General features: G+C 48.5%; 1 long non-coding RNA gene across 1 annotated transcript; it reads left to right on the forward strand.

Moving 5' to 3' along the window:
• Positions 1-682: 682 nt before the first annotated feature.
• On the forward strand, positions 683-19,674 carry LOC122646682. The gene is made up of 3 exons (XR_006330670.1): positions 683-807; positions 19,236-19,240; positions 19,664-19,674. It is a non-coding gene; the product is annotated as an uncharacterized LOC122646682 (long non-coding RNA).
• The last annotated feature ends 7,478 nt before the right edge of the window (positions 19,675-27,152 follow it).

The raw sequence follows: 27,152 nt of genomic DNA on the forward strand, positions 1-27,152 counted from the left end.
AATTACACATCACCCCCTAGTTTTCAAATGAAACTCAAATCACCCCTGATTTTTGAAAATACTCAAATCACTCCCTAGTTTAGACCCCAATATGAAAAATTAGTCCCCACCTTTAGTTTTATACTGTTAAGGGATGATGTCAGCTAGTTAAATATTTTTAAATCCCTAAACTACCCTTGATCATGTAAAGTTATTTTTTTACCCTTGATCTAAAAACCCTAAAAGGATATGTGTGGTCTTATTTTTATTTTTTTTAATTAAAACAAGGAATCGGAGAGGGAATATTCCCTCTCCCTCTTCCTCAAATAGCTAAACCGAGAATGGAGAAAACCACCAGTGGACCCATCAACACTAGCGGTAGAAATTCCAATCGATTGGTGGAGCTGTGCGGAAACCTTATCTGCTTCCTTCTCATTTGTTTCTGAAACTATCAAAATTTAAATAAATGAATATACCAACTTCATGGGAGAGTATAAGACGAATGCCATTCCAATAACAAAGATCGAGATTTTGGACTTCCCAAAGTTCAAAACAACACCAGATCAAATAAGACAAAACAAAATAAGGGTTTTACCTTTGATGAGATCGGGATACAGCTCGGGAGCGTTTTCAATCAGCCAGGGCTTGCATTTCTCAAAACCCGGTTCAAATTCATAGTATTCTGCGGGGAGACTGCAAACCGGACAGTACAGAACGTGAACCGGTTGTGGCTTCTCCGCCATTGAAGCTCCCCACTGAGTCTCTGTTGCTTTGCCAATGCTTTGACGCTACCTTTGTTTTCGAATCTCTGCGATGTTATAGTAAAGCGTTTAGGTGTAGAGTTTTTGATTTAATCGAAGTGCTTATTTCAGTCCGTTATATTAGTCAATAGCACCGAACGGTCACGGAGCTCCGATGAAGCTATCAACAGTCCAACCTCCATGCGGTGACTGATTTGCCTCAGATGGGAGTTGCAGCCATGGTTTCGATCATGGCTGTGGCTGTGGCAACAAGAAGAAGGAGAAGAAGAGGAGCAGAAGTAGAGAGGGTATCAGGTATCTAAAGTGCATTTTCTACAAACGTAGGGTACCTCCATTGTCATTTCAATTTTTGGTTGAGGTTAAAATTGTTATTTCACTTTGGGGTTTGATTTAAGGTCATCTTTGGTATAGTTTTTAATTTTGATTTTTGCCTCAAAAATGTTTTTGGTTGTGTTTGGTATCGTTTATGGAGCCTGTTTCTATTTAAAAAAGATTGAAAAAACCCAAAAATCAAAAATAGATTGAAAGGTGTTTATGGTTTTTGGTTAAAAATCACTTTCAACCAATTATGCGGGAACTTTAATGAGCACGTGCTTAGAGGTCCCAAAATCAAAGGGTAATAACATCATTTCATTGTTGAATTAGAAATATCGACTCTCCTCCTCCCAATTTCTTCTTTTTCTTCTTCTTCTTCTTCTTCTCCTCGTCCCCCATCGTCACTTCCCATTCTTCTTATTTTTCCTGCAACTCCACCCGCTCCCTCATCTTCTTCTTCCTGCGACCCTATTCGCCACTTCCCATTCTTCTTATTTTTCATGCAACTCTACCCACCCCCTCATCTTCTTATTTTTCCTGCAACAGATTCAGTTTGTTTTATCTCTTGTTTGCTGAAAAAACGAAGGAAAAAAATTGGATCAAAGAAGAAAGTTCAGATCTGAATTAGAAATTAAACTTGTAACCACAGATCCTTCTTCTTTTTAAAAAAAAAATAAAGAAGGAAAAACCAGAGGAGTGGACGACGAAGAACTCAGTCAGGCAACGGGGTCAAAGGTTGAAGAACCCAAGATAATCGTCTTCCCAAACGTCGGTTCTCAGGATTAAGGTTTGGCATCTGATCTCCAAAGATTATATTAGCAATCTTTCGTTTCATCAAGAATCAAATAAAAACCTTCAAACTCCTTATCGTCGACTAGAAACGGTCAAATTAAAATCCTAACTTGATTAAATACCCTACATGATGAGTCAAGGAATCCCCAACCAACCAGAAAGTGCCACGTGGATATGATGAGACCGAACCCAAGGACCGAGCCGAACCGACCGAGCCCCCGGTAGAATGACATCACCTTAATCCCTGCTTGGCCGAGCACCAAGACTGAGCACCTACCCCCCCCCCCCCCCAGGACCGGGCCGAGCACCTGATACGCGGCGCTACACCAAACACAGAACAAAGAAGGCGATTCCCCCAGCATGACCGGGCTACATGGCCGAGCATCATGCTTGCCGAGCCCTCTCAAATCGGCCAGACAGAGTGCCACGGCACAGTCGAGCTCCCACATGATTGGGGGCAGTTCCCATGCCACATATGCTGAGGCCAAGGCCGAGAACTGAGGCCACAGCCGCCCGAGGCCGAGGCCGAGAACTGAGGCCATGGTCGCCCGAGGCCGAGGCCGAGAGCTGAGGCCACCGCCGCCCGAGGCCAAGGCTGAAAACTGAGGACACGGCCGCCCAAGGCTAAGCCCTCCCCAGAGACAGCAATAACGGCCCACCGGGGATCTCGGGGCCACGTTAGCACCACCCGAGAATCACGGGATAGGGATCAAGCCATAATCCCAACACAATACGGGATTACGCCTCTACAAGGACTCTTACCTCATTAAGAGTCCGACTCCGAAAATGACTCTCCACTCCACTCCACTCTGCATGGAAGAGCCCAGCCAATGAAGAACTCTTACCATGCAGGGACTCCTCCAACCGCCTCATCTCATCCTATAAATACCCAGGTATGAAGTTCAAACGCTCATCTCACTTTCACTATACTATTACGTTGTTGCATTGGAGACCTGACTTGAGCGTCGGAGAGTCCTAGGCCAGAGCCACACCGGCTCTCTTGTGCTTACTCGATTTTTACAGGCTCATCCATGGGCGAACCGGGCATCGGAGGTTTTCATCCGCAACAGATTTGGCGCCATTTGTGGGAACGACTTCAGTTAGTTAGCGTCGTTTCTACCAATCGCAAGAGTAATGGTTGTGCAAACAAGATTGGGGCAACACGGCTTTGCGTCCCGCGGGGATGAGCCGTAACCTGACAAGCGGGTGAGGTGCTCGCCACCACCCCCTGAATCGTCGTGAAAAGGCGCAATCGAAAGACCCCCGCGAGGACAAGGAACTCAGCGCAACACGGGTGTCATTGCCAACCCGATTCCACCGCCGGAGGGAGGAAATGGTGGAAGTGTGTTGGACACAACGGTAGCGGAGGGTCAGCCTCGAACTTAGCCGAACCGGGATGGGCTGAACCTACCGACGCCGCCGCCCTTGCGAGAAAACTTGGACCCAGAGGCCTCGGCAAATAATCGGCAAGTTATGGACCTTCAGCTACAGGTGCTTCGCACTAATGAGATGTTGCGAACTTTCATGGGACAGATGGCCCGGGGCGGGTTGCTGGGCCAGCCGCCGGTGGCACTCCCCTTGACACCAGCACACGGGTGTCATTGCCAACCCGATTTCATTGGTTAGTCTTGGTCTCGGTTGACTGGCGTGAGGTCAGCTCGGGGTCGATGGCTGATTTAGGAGTGCTTTACTGGCTGAGCCGTGATGCTCAGCTCGGCCGTGTGATCTCTCGGGGATCAGGTCGGCCCGAATTCTCTCGGTTTAGGTCGGTCCTCGGATTGACCTCGGTTCGGCCAGGCAGAAGCATCTGATTGGTGAGGTGATTCTATGCCTTATTACAGGCCCCCCCACTCATCTGGGGTCAGCTCGGCCTTGATGAGTGAAATTTTTTGGCTTGCTCGACTGCCTCTCCTTGCGATCGAGCCGAGCTCATCTTGTCGGCGATATGACGTTGTACGGCCTGATAGTTGGGGCAGTGCCACATCATTCGCCCCCATAATTGCGCTCGGGAAGTCAAATCATCCTTTGATTTGGGCCGTTAGATCTTGTTGAGTTCTTCTCGGCCGTTGGATCTTCTATGCTCAGTGGCCATAAGTAGGCGACCCTTCTTCATTCATTCTTCACTGTTCAAGTTTTTGACTGCTCGGCTAGCTCAGATTCTTTAGCTCATTCGGTGCTCGGCGTTCTCAGCTTTCTAGTTCGTGCTCAACTCGTCTCCGAAGCTTCTTCAACCAGTAAGTCCCCTCTGCCCATTATGTCAGTTGGTAGTAGTCATGCAGGTGAGGTGTTCGTTGGGGCGGCTTAGGGTGCGAGTCCGATCCGAGAGCTCCCTGTTCGCTCCCCCACAATAGACCTATTGGGCTCGACCTCGGATGAGCCCGCCATAGCAGAGTCGCGCCAGGCCGATGTTACCGAGTTTCCCCTGCCCATGGAGTCCGGCCTTGAGGCCCAGCCAATTCCTAAAGATCGAACCGAGGGCTCGGGATCATCTAAAATCGATGACGAGGAGTCGGGTGAGGAAGGTTCTTCCCGAGATGGGGTCGGCTCGGTCAGCTCGTCTGCTGACATTCCCAAGCTTGGAGAAGGAAGTGTCAGCACTGTCCAGAGCATAGTTACTGATGCCGACCTCCAATGCCTCAGGGTGATTTACGCCATCCCCGAGGACATCGAGCTCCGAGCTCCTAACCCTGGGGAGATGGCCTGCTTCATTCGGCCTGGCGAGGTGATCTTGTATGAGATGCCCTTCAGGTATGCCTTTAGGCTTCCCGTGCTTGACCTGGTGGATTAGATCTTGGACCATTTCCACCTGTCTCCAGGTCAGCTGGTGCCGAACTCATGGCTATTCGTGTATGGCTTCCACGTCCTTTTTGGTGAGATGGGCCGAGCTGCGAGCGTGGCTCTTTTTTCTAGGCTATTTTTCTTGAAGAAGTTGCCGAAGAAGGGGTGGTATTATTTCACCCTCCGTACTGGGAAGAACACGGCACTGAGCCGCCACAAGTTTCTGGTTGGAACGTCGTCCTCAAAGAAAAACTGGAAGCCTCGGTTCTTCTTTGCTTCTATCCCGAACTGCCCCTTTCGGGCCAAGTGGAAGGTGATCCACTTAGATTATGTCAATAGGACTTTGCCCCTGACCGAGAATGAGCTGACCTCACTTGACCTGATCCGCTAGCATCAGCCTTTCGATGTCCTCCAGCTCCTGGACCAGGGGTTCCTTCAAAGGTGGCATATGACCCCTGGTACGAGTTTGAGCTGAGCTGTCTTCAGTCTGCTGCGGTCGACTGGGGCATCCGAGCCGACCTGTTTACTTGGTCTTTTCTTTCTTTTGGCATATTTCTAACATGTTGTTTCTCTTGCAGTGGTCGGTCACATTCCCCCAATGGACACGGCTCGGCTCAGGGCTGAGACCATTGCGGACAGGAGGAGAAAAAATGTCGAGAAGAAGTCTCGAGGCGAGTCTTCCAAGACGTTGTAGGGCAAGGCTGTGCTGCCGAGCCCAACTGATACTGTAGTCGGCCTTGAGGCCGAGAAGAACAGAGCCCCACTGAGCCCCTCCCGAATAGGGAAGGGTCAAAAGGACGAGCTGAGCCCGCCGAGGGACATTAAACGCTAGAAGCTCTCGATCAATTTGATGGGTGGTGGTCCTTTGCCCGTGGCCTCGCCGACCGACGTCTCTCGATACGTCTTTGGGAGGGCCTCGGCCAATAATGTCCCATTGAGGTCGAACTGGCACCTCTTCCCAGGGGACTCGGCCCTGACGTCGGTCGCGCATGCAAAAGAATGGCTCAATGCAAGTCAGCTTCCTCGGGATAGGGAAATGCTCGAGAAGTTGATCAACCCCGAGCTTCTCTCCTCCGTGTTTTAAGACTTTAATATGGTAAGCTTTGTGTTCAGCTCTTATTGAGTGGTCCGATCTGTTGTGCTCGGCCTTGCTAATGTTCAGTTGTCTTTTTCAGGGGTTTTCCAAGGCCGTGGAGACCCTCCTCCGATTTGAACGGCTTCTGACCGCGAACTCCTCTCTTGAGGCTCAGGTTGAGTTGGCCAACAAGGACACTTGGGAGGCCGTCCTGAGGCATCGGGAGACCACAGCAAAGCTTGATGAAGTTGAGGCCGAGGTCAAGAGCTTGGAGGAGGTGGCGGCGAAGCGGGGGGAAGAGGTCGAGGCCTTGAAGGCTCAGCTCGACCAAGCCAAGAAGAAGGCCAAGGATGACCTGGCATGGGCTCGAGCCGAGGTTGTTACCGAGTACCTCATGTCGGAGGAATACACCGAGGTGTGCCATGAAATGAGGAAGCCACCGTATGGCGAGGGTTATGAGACTGGTCGCGCCGACCTCTTGAAGGAGATAAAGGCCATCTACCCCACCCTCAATCTTTCCCAATTTGACGATGTCGCGACCACCGTGGTCGAGGAGTTGGGAGACAATGCTGGGGTGGAGGTCGACCAGGCCTGCCTGGCCATGACCGTTCCCCAGGATGAGCTCACCGAGGATGACGCCGTCAAGGAGGTCATCGTCGAGGACCCTACTGCCAAGGACCCCCTCCAGACCATCGAGCTCTAGGCTCCCTTTTCTTCTTTTGATGTACACATCCCCCTGCGCGGGGTTTTGGATAACTTTCTCTTCTTTTTTTTTTTTTGTATGTAATGGGCCGAGCTGCCCACTTTTTGTAACCACTTCGGGTTGTCGGCCTTCAATGAATAGAAAACTTTCTTTTTCCAAATTGTCTAAGTGTTTGAGGTCGGCACTCATTTGCCTTTCTTTCCTTGCATGTGTTGTTCTTGATTGTCTGTGTGCCGTGGCCAATCTGCCGACCCGGCCTCATAGCCGAGTTCCAGGACTCGATTGTTTTTAGCTACGCTATGTTGGGTCAATCAGGTCGGCCTGACCGCTTGGCCACAAAACATTTGCGATGGGCCAAGGTCATATTGTCGTCCATCTTTATTAACTTGTCGTTTTCACCGATCAGCTCGGGCCGGCTACCAATTGATTGGTTGTGAGGCCGAGCTGACTCTATGGCCGAGCACAATGCCTTGGATATTTTTTCTTGCTTTTTGGATTTCATTCGGCTCGGCTATGGCGAGACTTTGTGCTTGCTGGTCTAGTCATCGAACTATGTGGATTGGTCTTCTGACTTAGCCGACCTATGAGGGTCGGTCTTTGAGGTCAGCCAGGTCTATGAGGACCGGTCTTACGACTTGGTTGCCTACCTATTAGGGACAATTTTTTAGGTCGGTCAGGTCGATGAGGACCTATCTTACGACTTGGTTGCTGACCTATGAGGGTCGGTCTTTGACGTCGGCCAGGTCTATGAGGACTGGTCTTATGACTCGGCATGCTTGGAGTTTGAAAGTACGCTAAGTAGTAGAGAAAGACTTTGTTTTATTAAATTGTCAACGTCGAGGCCGAAGCCGAGTACAAAATATGGTCGTCATAGACCGTGCCAAGCTGGATATCTAAGAAGACTACTGAAAAAATTTCTTTAAATTTTCTGAGTTCCACGACCTCGGTACCTTCTTGTCCCCCGGAGTCTGCAAATGATATGTTCCTGGGCGAATTTGCTTGGAGACTATGTACGGGCCTTCCCAATTTGGTGCCAACTTTCCTTGCTACCTTGGCTGGGATACGCTGAGCTTTCTGAGGATGAGGTCTCCTTGGCAAAAATGTCGTTCCTTCACCCACGAGTCGTGGTACTTTGCCGTCTTCTGTTTGTAAGCTGTGTTCCGAACCAAGGCGTTCTCTCGGACTTCGTCGAGAAAGTCAAGGTTGGCTCTAAGCCCATCCTCGTAGGTCTTCTCATTGCAAGTTGAGCACTCGGTATGATGACGCTTTGACCTCGATGGGAGTGAGGGCTTCGGTTCCGTATGCTAGCCTAAAAGGTCTCTCCCCGGTCGGTGTTCTCATGGTTGTCCAATAAGCCCATAGGACGTTCGGCAGCTCTTCCACCCATCTACCTTTTGCTTCATCAAATCTTCTTTTGATCCCTGCAAGTTGTGTTCGGTTCGACACCTCTACTCATCCTTTGGCTTGTGGATGAGCTATTGAGACCGATCGAAAGTCAATATAGAAGTGCTTGCAGAACTCTCGGAAGGCTGGGTTATTGAATTATGCGCCATTGTCCGTGATGAGCACTTTTGGTAGTCCGAACCGGTAGATGACCTTATCCCGGAAGAACTTCTCCTTGCTCTTCTCGGTGATGGTTGCTAGGGGTTCAGCCTTGACCCACTTGGTGAAGTAGTCGATCGCCACAACCACATACTTTCGATTCCCCGATGCCGGGGTGAAATCTCTGAGAATGTCCATCCCCCACATAGAAAAAGGGATCGGGCTCAGCATAGAGGTCAGCTTTGTTGCAGGTTGGCTCGGTACTGGTGCAAAGAGCTGACACTTCTTGCACATCTTCACATACCTCATGGCCTCTTCTTGCATTCTCAGCCAATAAAACCCTTGTCGAAGTATCTTATATGCTAGGGCTCAGCCGCCCATGTGGCTCCCATATATTCCTTCATGCACCTCAGCCAAGGCGTACTCGGCTCCCTTTGGTCCGAGACATCGGAGAAGGGGCGCTGAGATGGCTTTCTTATAAAGCACTCCGTCGATCATGGTGTACTTGGCAACTCAGATTTTGACTTTTCTTGCTTCTTCCTGACTCTCTGAGAGCTGGTCATTCTCCAAGTAGTTTACAATGGGGTCCATCCAGGTAGGCCTGTCCTCCTCGATGTGTTTGACGCTTTCTTCTTGCAAGGAAGGCTTCTCCAGAATCTCAATGTATACTGATCGGCTCAGATTTGGGAGGTCGGCCTCGGCCAACCTAGACAGGGTGTCGGCCACGAAGTTCTCTTTCCTTGGTACTCGAGTCATTTCAAAGTGCTCGAGCTTGGAAATCATCTCCCGTGCTCGGCTCAGGTAGGCTATCATTCTTTCATCTTTTGCCTCATAGTCTCCGTTGACCTAGTTGACCACAAGTTGCGAGTCTCCTCGTACCCTCAATTGCTTAACACCTATAGCCTTGCTCACACGGAGCCCGGCTAGGAGGGCTTCGTACTCGGCCTCATTGTTCAAGGCTGGGAACTTGAATCTTAGGGTGTATTGTATCCGAAAGCCCTCGGGGCTGACTAGGATCAGCTCGGCCCCGCTCCCTCTGGGGTTGCTCGAGCTGTCAACGTTCATGGTCCAGGTCAGGTCGGTCTTAGCTCCCGCATTGGCTTCTTCCGCTGTCTTCTCTTGCTTGACCTCGAGGTCGGGCATTGTGCACTCGGTGAAGAAGTCGGCAAGTGCTTGCCCTTTTATCGCGGTCCTCGGGCGATAACTTATATCGTACTCACTCAGCTCGACCGCCTAGGTGATCAGTTGACCTGACACGTCGACCTTGTGCAATATTTTCTTGAGGGGCTGGTCGGTCAGCACCGCGATCGGATGAGCTTGAAAGTATGGCCTTAGCTTTCTCGCGGCCGTGACAAGAGCGAATGCTACCTTCTCGAACTTGGAGTATCTTGTCTCGACATCAACAAGAACATGGCTGATGTAGTATATGGGCTTCTGAGCTCGGCCTTCTTCCCTTTCCAACACCGCGCTGACCGCCACCGGGGTAGCGGCTAAGTAAACTTGAAGCTCTTCTTTTGGCTCGGGTCGACTGAGAAGAGGCGGGTTCTCCAAGTATTTCTTCAGCTCTGCAAAAGCTTGTTGATATTCGTCCGACCAAATAAAGTCCTTCAGGTTCCAGATGTTCTTGAGGGCCTTGAAGAACGACAGACACTTATCGCCCGACCTCGACATGAATCGTGCCAACGCCGCCACTCGCCCATTTAGCCTTTGTACTTCTCGGATCATCCTTGGAGGGCTCATCTCTTGGATGACCTCAATTTTTGTAGGATTGGCCTCGATGCCTCTGACGGAGACCATAAAGGCGAGGAACTTTCCCGAGGTCACGCCGAATGCACACTTAGTGGGGTTCAGTTTCATTTGGTTCTTCCTTAGCATGCCAAAGGCTTCTTCCAGGTCGGCCAAGTGGTGCTCAACCTTCAAGATTTTCACTAACATGTCGTCCATGTAGACTTCCATGTTTCTTCCAATATGCCCGCCGAAGATATAGTTCACCAGCCGTTGATATGTTGCTCCGACATTCTTCAACCCGAACGGCATGACCTTGTAACATAAATTTTCTTGGTCAGTTTGGAATGCCGTGTATGACTCATCCTCCTCATGCATCATGATTTGGTTGTAGCCGGAGCACGCGTCCATGAAGCTCAGCATTTCGTGCCTCGCCATGGCTTCAATCAAGAGATCAATCCAAGGTAGCGGGTACTCGTCCTTTAGGCAGGCCTTGTTAAGGTCGGTGTAGTTGACGCACATCCTCCATTTCCCGTTCTGCTTGGGAACCATAACGATGTTCGCCAGCCAAGTCGGGAATTTTTCTTCTCAGATGAACCCTAATCGGCGTAGCTTCTCCACTTCTTCCTTGATGGTGGCTTGGCGATCAAGGGCGTAGTTCCTTCTCTTCTGTTGAACTGGCTTTCAGGTTGGATATATGTGTAGTTGATGCTCGGCTATATGTCGAGGTATACCAGGCATGTCGGCGGCCGATCAGGCAAAGACGTCGGCGTTTGCCTTCAAGAAGTTTTTGAACTGATTCCTTTGTTCCTCGCTCAGCAGTGATCTAAGTTGTACCATCTTTGTCGGGTCTTCGTCACTGAGGGGAAACGGGTCAGGTCTTCCACAGGTCGTCCTCTTCTTTCGGTAAGTTCATCCCGCTGGTCTTCCAGGAAGTGCTCGATACACATCGGCATCCCTCAGACGTTGCCTTTGTTTTGTTTGATAAAAGTAGCATAGCACTCCCATTCTTTCTTCTGGTCACCTCAAACTTCGTCGATGCTGTTCTCGGTATGGAACTTCATCTTCAGGTGCATCGGCGAGATGATGGCTTGGATAGCGGTCAAGGATGGGCGACCGAGTATGGCATTGAAAGCCACCACCAACCGTACTACCTTGAATTTGACCTGGACCGTTACTTGACATGGAGCTTGTTCGATCGTGACCAGCAGGTCGATTGAGCCCTTGATGGTGGCGACGGCTCCCTAGAACCCGTGAAGTGAGGTACCTTCCGGCTTGAGCACTTCATCACCGAAGCCAAATTGTCGGTATGCGTCTAGTGACATAAGGTCCACGGATGCACCCGTGTCAACCAATACGCGATGAATGGGTCTCTTTGCAATTTCCACCTGCATTACTAAAGCATCATCGTGAGGTAAACTTATACCTTCCAGGTTGGCCTCGGTGAAGGAGATCGTCGCCTCAGACTTCGGCCTTTAGCTTGGCATCTCGGCGACCCCAATAAACCACGCATTTGCCTTAGCCTTCTGAGTGGACTCTTATCCGGGCCCTCCAAGGATAGTGTATATGGGAGCTCTTTTGTCATTGCTCGGCCCAGATCCGTCGTCTTTCCTCTCAGCTCAGATTTTATCCGCTTCGCGTTCGGCTCGTCCATTCCCAGACCTCGGCTCGGCCCTTTTCTGGTCGCGGCCATCAGTCCTTTAACCTCTGTGGTCTTTTTGGCCTCCCTTGATGTGCCGCTTCAAGTGCCCTGCATTGATTAGCTCTTCGATTTCTCTTTTCAACTGATAACAATCCTCGGTGTCCTTGCGGAATTGACAATACTTATTGGGATTCCGAGATGACCCGGCTTGCAACGGTTGGGGTCGGCGGATGTATCTGCCTTCCTGTATTTGCATCAAGATCTCTTTCCGCGATGTGTTCAAGGGGGTGTAGTCCGGACTTTGAGCTTGGTCTGATCTCTCGGCTCGATGATCAATCTTGGGCCGCTTTTCCTCCTTGCAGTCATTAGTCATCAGCCTTTTCTTCTCGGCTCGGCCTTCGTTTTCCTTCAGGGCTTGGAGCACCTCGACCATATTTATAACCTCATTGTACCTCTCCAAGAGCTCTGCCAGGTTTTTGGTCAGCTTCCGGGCCAAGTCCTTGATGAGGTCCATGTCAGCGAGCCCGTTGCTCATCATAATATGGGCCGTGGCCTCATCCAAATCCTTAATGTCTAAGGATTCTTTGTTGAAAAGTGAGACAAACGCTCGGATTGACTCATCAGATCATTGCTTCACGCTGAGGAGGTTGACCGTCGTCTTCTTGTGTTTTATGCTACTCTGAAAGTGCGTGACGAAGGCTCGACAGACCTGAGCGAAGTCTGTTATGGAGTTCGGTGGCAACCAGGAGAACCATGAGATCGTCGTGCCCTTGAGAGATGCAGGGAAAGCCCGACAAGTGACAATCTCGATTCCCCCGTACATGGTCATCATCGCATTGAAGTAGCTGATATAATCCGTTGGGTCGGTGGTCCCATTATACCGGTCGAAGAGAGGTGGCTTGAACCCGGTCGATATTGACGCGGTCATGAGCTCAGGAGGATAAGGGTGTCGTTCGACCAGGGAATAGGCATCCAGGGTCACCTATTTCATTAATCCCTCCACCTACTCGGCCAAGTCTCGTAGCCGCTTTTCCAGCTCGGTTTCAGGTGCTCAGCTGTTCAGCTAGTCCACCTGATGCAAATTATCCCATTCATTCAGCCGAGGTCAGCCATTTTATCCTTCAGCTCGGGATCGGTTCACTTGGTCGTCCCGTTGAGGTCGGCCATTCTGGTCGGCTCGGTTAGCATCACCCCTCCTTATTCTTCTTTCCATCTAGAAATTGGACCCACGGGGGCTTCTCGACTGCTCTCTCGGAGAGGCAGAGGGCTTCAACGTCGGGGGGCTACCTCCTCTTGTTCTCGGTGTGCAATAGGCCATCCGTCCTCTCTGAGCCAGCCCAAAAATACCGATCTCCTCGCTATCGATGTCGCTGGTTCGATCTCTTACCCGGTCCTCGGGCTTCGACGATGCTCCTGCTGGCCCTATCGAGTGCTCCTGTTGGGACGCAGGGGAAGAGTTTTCTGATGAGGCGGATGTGACGATGCAGCTCGGCTTGGCTCGGCCCAATGCCAGCCACCATTCTACTGCAAGTTTCCCTCTACGCGGACCGAGGCTGGAGGGGGGCGCGACCAGTGGTTGACCCATCAGCCCACCCCGGGCTATCTGGGTCATGAAAGTACGTAGCATCTCGTTGGTGTGGAGCATCTGCAGCTGCAAATCCATAACTTGTCGGTTATTCTCCGGGGCTTCCGGATCCAAATTCTTCGATAAGGGTGGCGGTGGTAGTAGGCTCAGCCCATTCAAGTTTGGCTCGACCTGTGTTCGGTTAGCCGCTACTATGTCCAGCACACTTCCACCATTCCCACCCTCCGGCGGGGGAGTTGGATTGGCCACGGCACCCGTGCTGGGCTGCACACCCCCTGCCTGAGGGGGTCTTCCGATCGTGCCTTGCCGTGATGCCTCAGGGGGCCGCGAATGTCTCGCTTGCCTATCAGGTTGCGGCTCATCCCCGTGGGAGGCGGAGCCGTGCTGTCCTGATCTTGTTTGCACCATTGTTCCTACTCTTGAAGTTGGTAGAAACGACGATGGCTTGCTGATGTCGTTCCCACAGATGGCGCCAAATCTGTTGCATGTGAAAACCTTCGTCGCCCGGTTTGCCCACGGATGAGCCTGTAAAAAAATGAGTGAGCGCAAGAGAGCCGGTGTGGCTTCAGCCTAAGAATCTCTGACGCTTAAGTCAGGTCTCCAGTACAACAACGTAACAGCTTAGTAAAAGTGAGATGAGCATTTGAGTTCCATACCTGAGTATTTATAGAGTAAGGTGAGGCGGTTGGGAGAGTCCTAGTATGGTAGGAGTTCTTCTCTTGGAAGGCTCTCTCGCGTAGAGCAAAGTGGAGAGTTATTTTTGGGGTCGGACTGTTATTAAGGTAAGAGTCCTAATGGGAGTGTGATTCAATATCGTGATAGGATTGTGGCTCGACCCTTAACCCGCGATTCTCGGATTGTGCTAACGTGGCTCTGCGATTCCCGGCGAGCTGCTACAAAGGCTTTTGTGGAGGGCACGGCCTTAGTGGTCGGCCTTAGTGGTTGGCCTCAGAGATCGACCTTGGAGCTCGGCCTCACAGTTCGGTCTCGGTCTCAGAGGTCGGCCTTGGAGCTCAGCCTCAGAGTTCGGTCTCGATCTTGGTTGACTGGCGTGAGGTCGGCTCGAGGTCGATGGCTGATTTGGGAGTGCTTTGCGGGCTAAGCCATGATGCACAGCTCGGCCGTGTGATCTCTCGGGGACCGGGTCGGCCTGACTTCTCTTGGTTCAGGTCGGTCCTCGGATTGACCTCGGTTCGGCCAGGTGGAAGCATCTGATTGGTGAGGTGATTCTATGCCTTATCAATGACAAGGAACCTATCTCACTAAATATATGGTAGGATCATATTAGTTACTATTTATTTTATGGAGGAGCAGTTCTCTGTGGGGGAATATAGGGGCTATGCGTGCGCAAGGCAGTTAATGAGAGCGCATGCATGCACGAGGCAGCCAATGAGAGCGTACACGCAAGGCAGCCAATGAGAGCATGCACACTGGCTTCTCAGGGGGCAGGACGATCATTTTACCCCCTACTGTATCTAGGCGTGGCCAACGCCCCCCTCCCCCCATAGAGAACATTTTTCCTTATTTTACATTTATTTTCTAGTTTCCTTGTACAAGACAACCCTACTACATTTGTAGGACTATTCTTAGACACCTATTTTGTTGTTTTCTTTTTTAAGAGGTACAATATATATTGTAAAGGACTTAGAACCTACCCCCAACAATTTAGACAAAAGAAAAGATTATGGTTTCACCTATTTTTCCTTGTGAAATGCAATTGTAAGGAAAAACCACCTTTCGCAGAGGTAAAACATTACAATCACTGAAAGTGTCATAGAAGCGCTGAGCTTGCGTGCTTTTGTTGTAGTGTGAGGGAGTCCATAGCCTCCATAGCATTCGAGATTGCAGTTAGGAGGGACAGTGAGAGATAGCAATAGCCTGGTCCAGTTGACAATCCTCCATACCATTAGAGTCCACAGCACTCACTCTTGTGGTTTCTCTTCTACTGGGATAATTTTCAGTCCTGGGGCATGATACTCTTTATATAGCCTGATATATGTATTAATTAGAAGTTATAGATCTCTAATGTGTTGAAAATTCGATCTTTCCTCAAAATTTTGTATTTCCTCTTAGGGCTCCATTTGTTTTCAGGCAAAAACCAGGTGAAAAGAAATTTTTTTTTTTAAATTTAATAAAGGGAACGATTTTGGACTTTATGGATGGCAATCCATAGGTGAAAATGATGGTGGCCGTTTAGGGGGTGGAATTTTCAGGATAGACCAAGAGTTTCATTACTCACATATCAAGTTTCAGATCAATCAGTGTTTGCTAGCTCTATTTATTTCAGCGTAAAATTTTCACATTTACATGTAAAATTTTCCATGCTGAAATATTTTCCAACGTTTGTTTCCAAGAAGGAAAATATGATGTAAAATGTCACCGTAAAGTTTTTGAATGTTTGTTTCTCATTTATTTTACATCCGAAATCTATTTAAAATAATTAGATAATATGCCATTATTACATAATTGAATTTGGCAACCCATATTATATGGTCGTAAAAACAATGTATTGACATAGGACACACAACCCCAACACAGATTTCCTTAATGCCATTGATGATAATAACTAATAAACCAACTTGGGCTTGGAAGAGTCTTCTTGTTGGGAGGAAGGTCCTTCTTCAAGGCCTTATTTGGCAGATTGGATCTTGGGAGAGCATTGATGTGTGGGATTGCAATTGGGTTCTGATATACCTATTCTCACTCCACCAATGACAAGGTGATGAGTGTCATCTTTCAAGGTCGGGTCTGCCAAGCCAACCTGAACCGTGGATGAACCAGGCGGGCAGATGTAAAATATCAGATTGTTATGTTCAGGGCTGGTCCGATCTCAAGGACAGCTAGCGCCCAGCAAATCCAAAAAACAGCTCGGTCAAGTATCGACCGAACCGAGCATTCAGGGACTGAGGTCTAACATGCCCGAAGAAGGAAGGATCACTTCACCTAGATCACGCTAAACATATGAGCTAGGGTCATGCATTCGACATGATCCCCTGAGACAGGTGTCCACCCAAATAGGACGCCACCTCAACACTTCCTAGACCAGAGCAATGGTCTATCATCGATAAAAGCCTATGATGGTCCGTGGCACAGAACCTATAAATAGCCAGGTATGTCACAGTTCAAAGGGGGGACTTTAAGTTCAATCTTCTAAATTTCTCAAATTATCTATGTTACACCCGCACCCCAAATATCCCCTTATACCCCGGGGTAAACCAGGCATTACCCATTATAGACCTTACGCAATGGGTAATGCCTTATGGCCATGGTCAATACCGATGACCTTGAACTGAAAATATTATAATAAGAACCCCCTCGAAGACCTGGAAGTGAGGTCCAAATCCCCACCACTTTTCTTGAAATTTGGGCCATGACAGCAGCACCGGAGTCACGAATGGACTCACTCTTACTGAATTCGCTCGAGGATCCGCCCGTGCTGTCATCAGCCTTTTTGGCTAGTCTTCCTGTGGGACTCACATGCCCGTGTCCCGGACACCTTAATTGAACCTTTGGACCATGTGGACCCCTGCCCTTACCATTTTTTGGGTAGGTGGGCCCCACAAAGCCTAACTTAGGGAGATAATGGGTTTTATATACCCTAGCCTAAACCAAACAAAACCTAAGTGAAGCTTGGACCCAACCCAAACAGACCCTAACCAACTATATGGACCTAAGGGCCCTGACTTGGACCAAACATGGCCTAATGCCTAACCCAGGACCCATTTTAAAGCCTAAGGACCTAACTACATTCTAAGACCCCTAACCAAACACACCCTAAGGACCCTTCTACCCCCTTAAAGCTAAAAGAATCCATTTATTCCCTTATCTCTCCCCCTCCCCAAAACCGTGGAGGGGAAGAGACAAGAAAAGGAGAAGAAGAAGGAAGAAAGAGGGAAGAAGTAGAAGTGGAAGGGGAATGAGAGGGCAAGGGAAGAAGATGGGAGCTATGCCCAAATAGCTGGCTGCCCCACATCTCCTTCTCTTGCTGACCGGACAAAGAAGGAAGAAGAAGGTGAAGGAGAAGAGATGGAAAGGAAGGGAAGAGGCCAAGGGGGCTCACCTAGCCTTGGACTCCACCACTCCATGGGAGGATCTCACCAAGGTAAGCTCCCCAAACCTGGTTCTCCTCCATTTTCCCCTTTTATTTTGATGATTTCCTTGAGCTTGGGTGACCTAGAGTTCCATTTGGGACTCAAGGTGGAGCTCGGTCCCTAGTTGGAGCTCTAATGGAGCTGAACTAGGATTGGTTTGGACCCCTTGGTGTTGCAATTGCAGCCATTATTGGTGAACCTTGATTTTGGACCATGAAACCCAACCCTTGGACCCCAATTGAGACCAATCCTTGTGGATCTTGAATCCATGAGCTTAAGCCTAGGTTCTAGTGACCCTAGGAAGGCTTAAACACCCCCTCCATGACCCTGAGGTGCTAAGGAGCTCCAAGCTTCAAGCTGAAGCTGAAACTCCTTGGAATCTCAGAAGAGACTGTCGGCGGACGAACAACCAGATCCATCTATCGTGGTACTGCCCTTCAGTCTGCCCAGTACAAACCCTGCGTAATAGCCTGAGCGAACGAAGGCACGGATTCACTTTGTTTGCCTCCGCCCTAGGCCTGTTGCTCTCGGGTCTGTCTCAGGAAATCGAACGGATGCAGGGGCGGACCCAAGAAGCACATTGGCCCGTGGATCCGCTCCCTTTTATGATTGTCTCAGGTGTTGAACGGATGCACCACCGGACTCAAGTAAGAAGTTCCGCTCGTGGGTCCGCTCGCTCTGATTTTACCTTTTGGCCTGAACGGAGTCAGGGGAGGATTCACCTCTGCTCAGACCGCCCATGAGTCCACTCATGCTGTCTTGGTTGAAACTTGGTTTTAACCTTAGGGGCCTAGCATGGTACCATTCTATACTTGTTTTAATGATTTATTTTGTATGTCTAGGTTGGTGCACCGATGAGATTCATGTGAACCACGTCGGATGGCACCCGATGTCTAGGGAGATTCATGCCAATCACGCCGGGCGATACCCGTGTTAGGTGAGTGGGTTCTGGGTGACTTCGTTGGGTTTGAATATTATATAATTGTCAATACTAAGAATGCAATGGTATATTTATAAGCATGGTGTGCATTGCATTTTATTCCATGTGATCTATTATGAATGTGATAGTATGCTCGCCATTGTATCGGGCTACAGTGCCGGGTGTGCTGGTACCAAAACCCCAATTTATTTAAATTATGAAATTTGTTGTATGCCATCCTAATTTATATGTGTCGTCCCGTGCTGGTACCTGGGTACTAGATGGAATGGGACGTTGATGCACCCGGAATACCTCTCGAGACGTTAGTACCTACATATAGTATATCTGCGGCTAGGATGCTTTCTCCCTTATGCTACGACCCTTGACAACAGGGGTTTATGTGTTGGATAGTCTGAGCACCTGTGGTCTGTGGAGGTGGGTGAGGCCAGGACAGGGGTAGTGATGGCTATCGGGGTTTTCCACTGGGTGGTCATGATGGCTTCTACCGGCGCAGGTCCCTTCATGATAGTTGAGGTTTCACTGGGGCGATAGGATAAGTGACCCTCAGTGTCTCCCGAGTTATCACAATAGCATACACTTGACCGATAGAATTGTGTGCTAGGTGGAAAATGAATCTAACATTAGCATGCATCATTCTGTTTGATATAGTTTGTGTCATGTATGCGCATTCCCCTTTGCTCCCTCACTAGCTAGTGTAGCTAACCCTGTTGTACAACCACTTTTTAGTTTGTTTATGTAGATAACCTCTTGACGAGCACCATAGGATGCAAATCAAGTGGAGTTGACGACCGTGGCTTGGATGTAGATGTACACCTAAGGATTTGTGCCCTTGGGGCAATTATTTATTAGTTAACTTTTGTATTCCTCCCACAGTCATGTACAAACTGTATGTTTAATTATTAGGAGAGATTAAATGGTTACGAACACTGATATTGTACTATGTGTTATCATTAGAGAACCGATGCTCTATAATTTCACATATTTGAATTTAATTTTGCTTCCGCTCTGAGATTGGAACGCTTTATTCCTTTCGGTATGTTCCTTTCTGTCATCCTAATGTGATGATAGGGTGGACTGTGGCTCAGGACACTATATCTACGATCCAGGTAGGTGTTGGAATGATGTGTGATTATCCTAGTTATACCCCTATGTGGCAAAATATCTTACATCGGGATAGGGGTGTGACAATTTGTGTGTGCGCGATCTGACTTTGGCATCAAAGCTCAATCGGTCGGCCCAGACCAGCTAGCATTGACCCGTGCGTATTATTTTGTAGAACGGCTTGTAACTTTGGATACATAGCCCAGGTCACGTATCAACAGATTGGCGCCATCTGTGGGAAAATAGACAAAAGGCTATGGCAACTGACAGGTCGAAAACATCTTGACCCAGGTCAAGTCAAGCTCTAGGTCGAGGTGGACGACCCAACACTCGACGGGCCGCGAAGGAGGCGCTGCTACCTAAATAGATGGTCGGTAGGGGGTCGTTGAGCAGGTGGGACAGGATGTCCCCTCAATAGTTTAAGAGAGCCTAGGGACCCTGATCCCTCCCCTGCAACCCGCATTGGCAGAGCTTGGAACTCTTGATCCAAATGCACCAACCACCAATGCATAGGTCCAATGGTTACAACTCTAGATCTTAGAGAACCAGACACTATTCTGGACATGCCTTGATCGGCTAGATGTCTTAGCCCGGCAGGGCCTACCCGATCAAGTCATTCCTCCACCACCGGCAGGAGGCTAGACTCGACAGTCAATGAGTCCGAAAGGATCAGAAGCAGGGCATCATGCCCAAGGCGGAGGAAGGGCACATCAGGGAAGCACGCGACGAGGGAACAAAGAAGTAAGGATGCGTACCGGGTCAGAAAGCTCACTTGTCGAGAAGATCAGAATGTGTAGGGAATCAAAATTTAAGAATCCTGTGCTTGTCCCCAACCACACCTAGGAGAAGCGGTTACAAGAGTTGGATGATTAGGTAAAGAGCCTAGATAAGAGAGGAGGCGGATTGCATACTTTGGCCCAGCACCATCCATTCACTAACGAAATCCTAAACGCCGACCTGCCTTGAAGCTTCAAGTTGCCCAATTTTGTCATGTACGAAGGGAAGACTGATCCTATAGATCACATCAGTTATTACATCTCGGTCATGATGATATATGGTGGGACAGATGCAGTGTTATGTCGTGCTTTTTTGGCCTCGCTAAAAGGGGCAGCGACACTGTGGTTCTCAAAGCTAAAACCAAGGTCGATCAATTGTTGGAAGGAGTTAGTTGAGGCCTTCGTGGCACATTTTTAGAGCAGCATTCGATAAAAGAAGACCGTGGTGAGCCTTTTTGCGTTAAAGCAGCATAAGGTAGAGCCGATCCAGGATTTCTTAACTCGATTCATGAATGATTCATTGGATGTGGAAGACCTCGATGAGACAATGGCATTTAATGCTCTACACAATGAAGTGACTGACGTGGAGCTGGTTAAATCCCTGGTCCTGAACAAAGTAACAACCATGTATGAGCTGATGGAGCGATGTAACCAGTATGCCAACATGGCAGAGGGGCTAGCAGTGCGGGGTAAGACCTACGAGGTCAAGACAAAAAGAAGAGCACCGACAGAGAAGATTGCAAGGATCGCCGTGATGACCATCATCCTAGGAAAGAGGACAAGAGAACAAGGTCAGATCGGAGGGAGAGAGCGCAGAGCCCAGACTACATGCCTCTCAACACAAGGCTTGGAAATATTGCTACAGATTCAGAACCAAGGTCTACTTAATTGGCCCGACCCGATGTACTCTGACACGAAGGATAGGAACCCAAATAAGTATTGTAAGTTTCACAAGGACACCGGGCACCACACTGATGACTGTAGGTAGTTGAGAAGAGAGGTAGAGAAGTTAATAAGCGAGGGGCAACTTGCTCAGTTTGTGGACAAGGCAAAGGTGGAAAGGAGGGTGAACCAGTCTTACCGCGGGGAGGATCGAAGAGAGAATAGAAGAGATAGGAGGAGTGAAGATCATCAGGGAGATAGGAAAGAATGAAGGACAGATCGGGGTCCAATTTAGTTCGGTAAACAACGTTTCGATGGTAAAAAAGAAGGGGAAATGAGCCAGATTATGCTGGGCACTCCTATACTCACCATTTTGGAAGGACTGGGGCAAGAATTGGTGAGGACGGCTAAAGCTCATACCCGATTCGTCAGGGTCACAGAGGCAATGAATAAACAAGCAAGGAAGGAACCAGTGATCAGTATTTCAGACATTGACATAGAGAATGTCAGCTAGCCCTCGATGATGCGGTGGTCATACAAGCGGTGATCGATAACAGACCGGTCCATCAGATCCTTGTGGATACCAGTGCGTCGATAGACATGATGTCCTATGAAGCATTTCAGTAGTTTAGACTTAAGGATGCCGATCTCAAGCCGGATGGCACCAATTTATACAGATTCTCTAGAGCGTCTGCAACAATGAAGGGACGATTGAGATGACTTTGACGGCTGAAACATACCTAAATACGAAGACCATAAGGGTAAATTTTATGGTAGTGAAGGTCGTCTCAGTTTTCAATGTGATCCTTGGTCGGCCATCCTTGAATGCCCTGGGAGCAATTGTGTCCACGAAGCACTTGATGATGAAATTCCTTATCGAGAATGGGGTTGGGGAATGCCGGGCTGACAAGAAGAAGTTGAGGGAATGCTATGCGGCTTTCATGAAATTGACCAAAGGCAATTGCTGAGCAATGGCCTGTGGCATTGAAGTGCCTGATCAAAGGGATGAAGTGAATGAGCGATGGGGCAAACCGGTGGAAGAGCTTGTCGCGGTACAACTGGAGGAGAACCCCGACAAGACAGTACACATCGGTAGCCAGCTGAATCCACAACAAAGACAGAAGATAGTTGATTTCCTTAGAACCAATCTCGATGTATTCGCTTGGACGGAAACTGACATGCCAGGAATACCTCGCCATATAGCCGAGCATAGGCTATGGGTTGACTCGAGCAGAAAGCCAGTGCAACAAAAGTGTCGAAACTTTGCCACAGACAAACTCGTAGCGATAGAGGAAGAAGTCAAAAAATTGAAAAGCTTGGGTTTCATCCATCCCATTGAGTTCCCCACTTGGCAAACAAATGTGGTCATGGTTCCAAAAGAAAATGGAAAATGGAGAATGTGCGTAGATTATTCTGATCTGAACGAAGCCTGCCCGAAGGACAATTACCCGTTACCCCGAATTGATCAACTCATTGATGCAACAGCAGGGTATGAGATGTTATCTTTCATGGATGCTTACTCAAGTTATAACCAAATAAAGATGCATAAGGCTGATGAATCCTTGACGGTATTCCAAACCGGGCTGGGAAACTTCTGGTATAGAGCGATGCCTTTTAGCCTAAAAAATGCTGGGGCGACTTATCAGCGCATGGTTAACATGGTGTTCAAAGATCAGATCAGCAGGAATATGGAGGTTTATTTTGATGACATGCTAGTCAAGATCAAAAAGTCAAAAGATCACATTGCCGATCTAGACAAAGTATTCTAAGTCCTTAAAAGGCACAAGGTGAAGCTTAACTCGGCGAAGTGCGCGCTCAAGGTCGGATCAAGAAAGTTCCTCGGCTACATGGTATCTAAGCGTGGTAGTGAAGCCAACCCTTCAAAAATCAAGGCCATCAGAGAGATGCAGCCACCTCGGATGGTGAAGGAAGTACAACGATTGACTAAGAGGGTCGCCATGCTTAATAGGTTCATGTCACGAACCGGAGATAAATGTCACCCATTTTTCAAAGCTTTGAAGGGATTAAGAGACCCGCGGGACTTCAGTTGGACAGAGGAGTGTCAGGAACCTTTCGAGGCATAAAAAGTTATTTGGAAAACCTCCGTTGCTAGTCTGACCAGACCATGGAGAAGACCTGCAAATATACTTAGCCACGTCGGAAGTGGCGGTAAGTGTAGTGTTAGTAAAGGAAGATTGCTCAGCCCGGCTCCAAAGGCTGGTTTACTACATTAGTCACGTATTGGTGAACCCTGAGGTGAGGTATTCTCATATCGAAAAGTTGGCTTTCGCCCTGGTCACCACAGCGAGAAGGTTGCGATCGTACTTCTAGGCCCACGCTATCGCAGTCATGACGAACCATCCCTTAAAGAAAATCCTGCACTAACCCGACCTCTCAAGACGACTAGTCGGATGGGCAGTAGAACTAAGCAAGCATCAGATAGAATTCCAGCCTTGGCCCGCCATTAAACCCCAAGCATTAGCAGCTTTTGTTGTAGAGTACACTTTCCCCCGGAACGATCTAAATCCTGGGCCAAGCCGAACAATGGAGGCTGTTGGACTCTGTTCGTTGACGGATCCAAGTGGTTCGAATGGCAACGGAGCCAGGCTAATCCTGACTAGCCCAAAAGGGTTCACGATCCAGTATGCACTGTGATTTTTTTTCATAGCCTCCAACAATGATGCAGCATATGAGGCATTCCTGGCAAGGTTGAGATTCTCTCGGGCAGTCCTAGCATCACGGATTATAGTCTACATCGATTCTCAACTAATTGTGAACCAAGTAAGAGGCGACTATGAAGTCAAGGAAGATCGGATGGCAAAATATCTGGCAAAGGTTAAAGAGCTGATCGGGCAATTTGAGAGCTTTGATAGTCAGTAAATACCGCATGAGGAAAATAGTTCGGCTGATGCCCTGTCAAGGCTGATCACTACTAAGGGGTCTACATTGGACAGAGCTGTGTACATCGAAGAGTTGGGCAGACCATCATACCGAACCGATGAAATTAACAATGTGGAAGAGGGACCGAGCTGGATGGATTCCATTGTCCAATACCTGAAGAATGATGTCTTACCAACGGACAGGAATGAAGCACGCATCGTCAGACGTAAGGCTGTAAATTATATCTACATTGATGGAGTCCTATACAAAAGGTCAGTCTCAAGCCCCTTGCTGCACTATCTCAGACCAAATGGGGCTAGGTACATGTTGGAAGAGGTGCATGAGGGAATTTGCAGCAGCCATATGGCAGGAAGATCCTTTGCTTATAAAATACTCAGGCAAGGTTTCTACTGGCCTAGAATGCAACAAGAAGCTAAAGATTATGTCAAGAGATGTGAGCACTGCCAATTGCCCGAGTCGGTGTCACACCGACCTTCTGCCTTCTTGACACCCATGCTTTGCCCGATCCCATTCGCCATGTGGGGAATGGACTTGCTTGGAAATTTCACCCCAGCTTCGGGGAACAGGAAGTATTTGATCGTCGTAATAGATTATTTCACTAAGTGGGTTGAGGCCGAGCCTCTAGCAATGATCATAGAGAAAACATGGAGAAGTTCTTTAGGGATAAGATCATATATCGATTTGGCCTTCCTCGGATCTTGCTTACGGATAACGAAATATAATGTGACGATTGGGCATTTTGAGCTTTTTACAACATGTATCAGATCGAGTTTCGTAATACCTCTATGGCGCACCCGCAGTGCAATGGCCAGGTGGAAGTCATGAACCGAACTATCAAAGATGGCTTGAAGAAGAGGTTACTGAATGCCAAGGCAAAATGGGTGGATGAGCTCCCCAATGTACTATTATCTTACAGGACGTCCGTCAGAATGCCTACAGGGGAAACTTCGTTCTAGTTGGCATACAAAACCGAGGTTTTGGCTCTAGTCCAGGTAGTGGAAACCTCGCATCGGGTGGCATGTTTCAATGAACGATTCAAAGAAGAAGGACTCTGCACTAACACTGATTTCTTAGAACAGGTCTGTGAGAATGCTAGGATTAAGAATGCCGCTTATCAAAGGGTGGCTCGGTATTATAATAGCAGAGTTTGGCCACGGCCATTCAAGATCGGAGATCTTGTCGTGCAAAAAGCCAGCGCTTCTGATCCAAGGAATGTCAATAAATTGTTAGCCAACTGGGAGGGCCCCTATGTAATTTCTAGAGTGGTTCAGCCCGGGACCTATTACCTCAAAACAATGGAAGGAGAAGAGCTACCCCGACCGTGGAATTCGGAAAACATGAAGAAATATTATCAGTAAAAGGCAGAGGATTTACATGATTTGTCTTTCCCTTCAATTTTGTTCAAATATACTCTAGCAAATAAAGGAAATCTTTTATTTACACTGATGTGAAGATTGTCCTCATCCGTGAGTAGACGAGGCCAACCTCCAAGTTGTTAAAGCCCTCAATTTTAAGGCAATAGCGAAGATCAACCTCATCCGTGAGCAAACAAGCCCAACCTCTGGGTTGGTAAAGCCCTCAATTTTGAGGCAATAGCAAAGATCGTCCTCATCCATGAGTAGACGAGGCCAACCTCCGGGTTGGTAAAGCCCTTAATTGTGAGGCAACAGCGAAGGTCATCCTCATCCGTGAGTAGACGAGGCCGACCTTCGGGTTGGTAAAGCCCTCAATTTTGAGGCAACAGTGAAGATCGTTCTCATCCGTGAGTAGACAAGGCCAATCTCTGGGTTGGTAAAGCCATCAATTTCGAGGCAATAGCGAAGATCGTCCTCATCCGTGAGCCGACAAGGCTGACCTCTAGGTTGGTAAAGTCCTCAATTTCGAGGCAACAACGAAGATCGTCCTCATCCGTGAGTAGACGAGGCTGACTTCTGGGTTGTTAAAGCCCTCAATTTTGAGGCAACAGCGATGATCGTCCTCATCCGTGAGTAGATGAGGCCGACCTCCGGGTTGGTAAAGCCCTCAGTTTTGAGGCAACAGCGAAGATCGTCCTCATCCGTGAGCAGACGAGCCCGACCTCCAGGTTGGTAAGCTCTCAATTTTGAGGCAACAACACATGACGACAAGCATGATTGGCACCCATTTCAAAAGCCTCGGCATTATAGGATGTGATGATTGCTCCAAATGCATCCGAGCTTTTGAAATCCTCAATTACGGACATCTTCACTAAAAGCAGATCTTCGTCGGCCATCCTCACAGTCTCATGCAACTCAACACGGGCATCCTCTAAAAACTTGGTCAAATCTATTTTCTAGTTATGGTATCGTTTACACTCCTCAATGAGCCGGGTGGTCTGGACAGAGAGGGCGACAAGCTTGTTCTGAAGTTCAGTGATGGTAACATCTGCTCCCTCATTTTCCTTTTCAAGGGCCCTCTTCTCACCCAGGGCAGAGCTGAGGTTAAGGCTGGTCTCCCATTGTTTATGTGAAAGATTTTTCACTCAAAGGCTAGCCTCGGCTGCATAAGCAAAACCCTAGAAAAATAGGAACATACGACTAAACAAGCAGTACAAAGATCGGACCGGTGCAAAGGATAATACTCAAAAGAAAGCTAGAGAACATGCAGTGCTTAAAGCCTTGTACAAATCAACAGAGAAAGCACCATTGAAGAGATCCCTAAGCTCGTCCCTATCCCGAGAAAGACGACACTTGGAAACCCATTCTCGGGCGATGGCGCCATCATCCATGGCCGAGTCACCTGTTTTCATATTCCACCGAATAAAATAATTTGACTCGGTGTCCTTACCCTTGAACTTCTTGTCTTTCTTATCCTTATCAGTGGGGGAGACGATCGACTTCTCCCGTTAATGGTCTTGGAAGGGGAGGGGAGCTCATCCCTTTTTCTTTTTCCATCCCTTCAGTCACTCTTGCCAAGACCGAACTCCGAATCGATGATGAAAAAGTCGGACGGAGGAGGCACCTTGCCATCACCTTTTGATGGCCGAGGAGGGGCATTATCCACTGCCTTACCCCTCTCCTTGTTGGTGGGAGGAAGTGATTGGCTCATATCCCCTTGCCTTTGTCTTTCCTTGCATCCCCAACGGCCTTCCTTTTCTTCTCAAGGGCGGCACGGGCAAGTTTTTTTTGTCGAGCTTAAAAGTCATTGCAAAAATAATAAAACAAGATTAGAATATAAACAAGACGTCAAGGAGGGGTTGAGGGCCAAGCTATTTTAACTCACCCAAGTTCATTGCTTTAAGAAAGTCATCGGATTTCAGTTTCCGGAAGTCAAACTTCTTGGCCATTGCGGCTCGGGCGATAGCCCTCTCTTCCCCCCTATTCAAGGGAAGAGGTTGATTCACAACTTTTAATTTGATCTCGAGCCATTCTGACCTGAAAGGCGACCCTGGAATGTCAGGGTAGAACAACCGATCTTTCCATTTTTTGACAGATGTAGGCATAGCCATAAAGAGAGAGACTCCCTTCCTATTTTTCCCTAGGTTACGACAGGTGAAATATACCACCCGTCCAGATTACATTTTTTAAGCATTAAATAAAATGAAAA

The sequence above is a fragment of the Telopea speciosissima genome, chromosome 11 (assembly GCF_018873765.1).
Source record: "Telopea speciosissima isolate NSW1024214 ecotype Mountain lineage chromosome 11, Tspe_v1, whole genome shotgun sequence".
Classification (NCBI taxonomy): domain Eukaryota; kingdom Viridiplantae; phylum Streptophyta; class Magnoliopsida; order Proteales; family Proteaceae; genus Telopea; species Telopea speciosissima.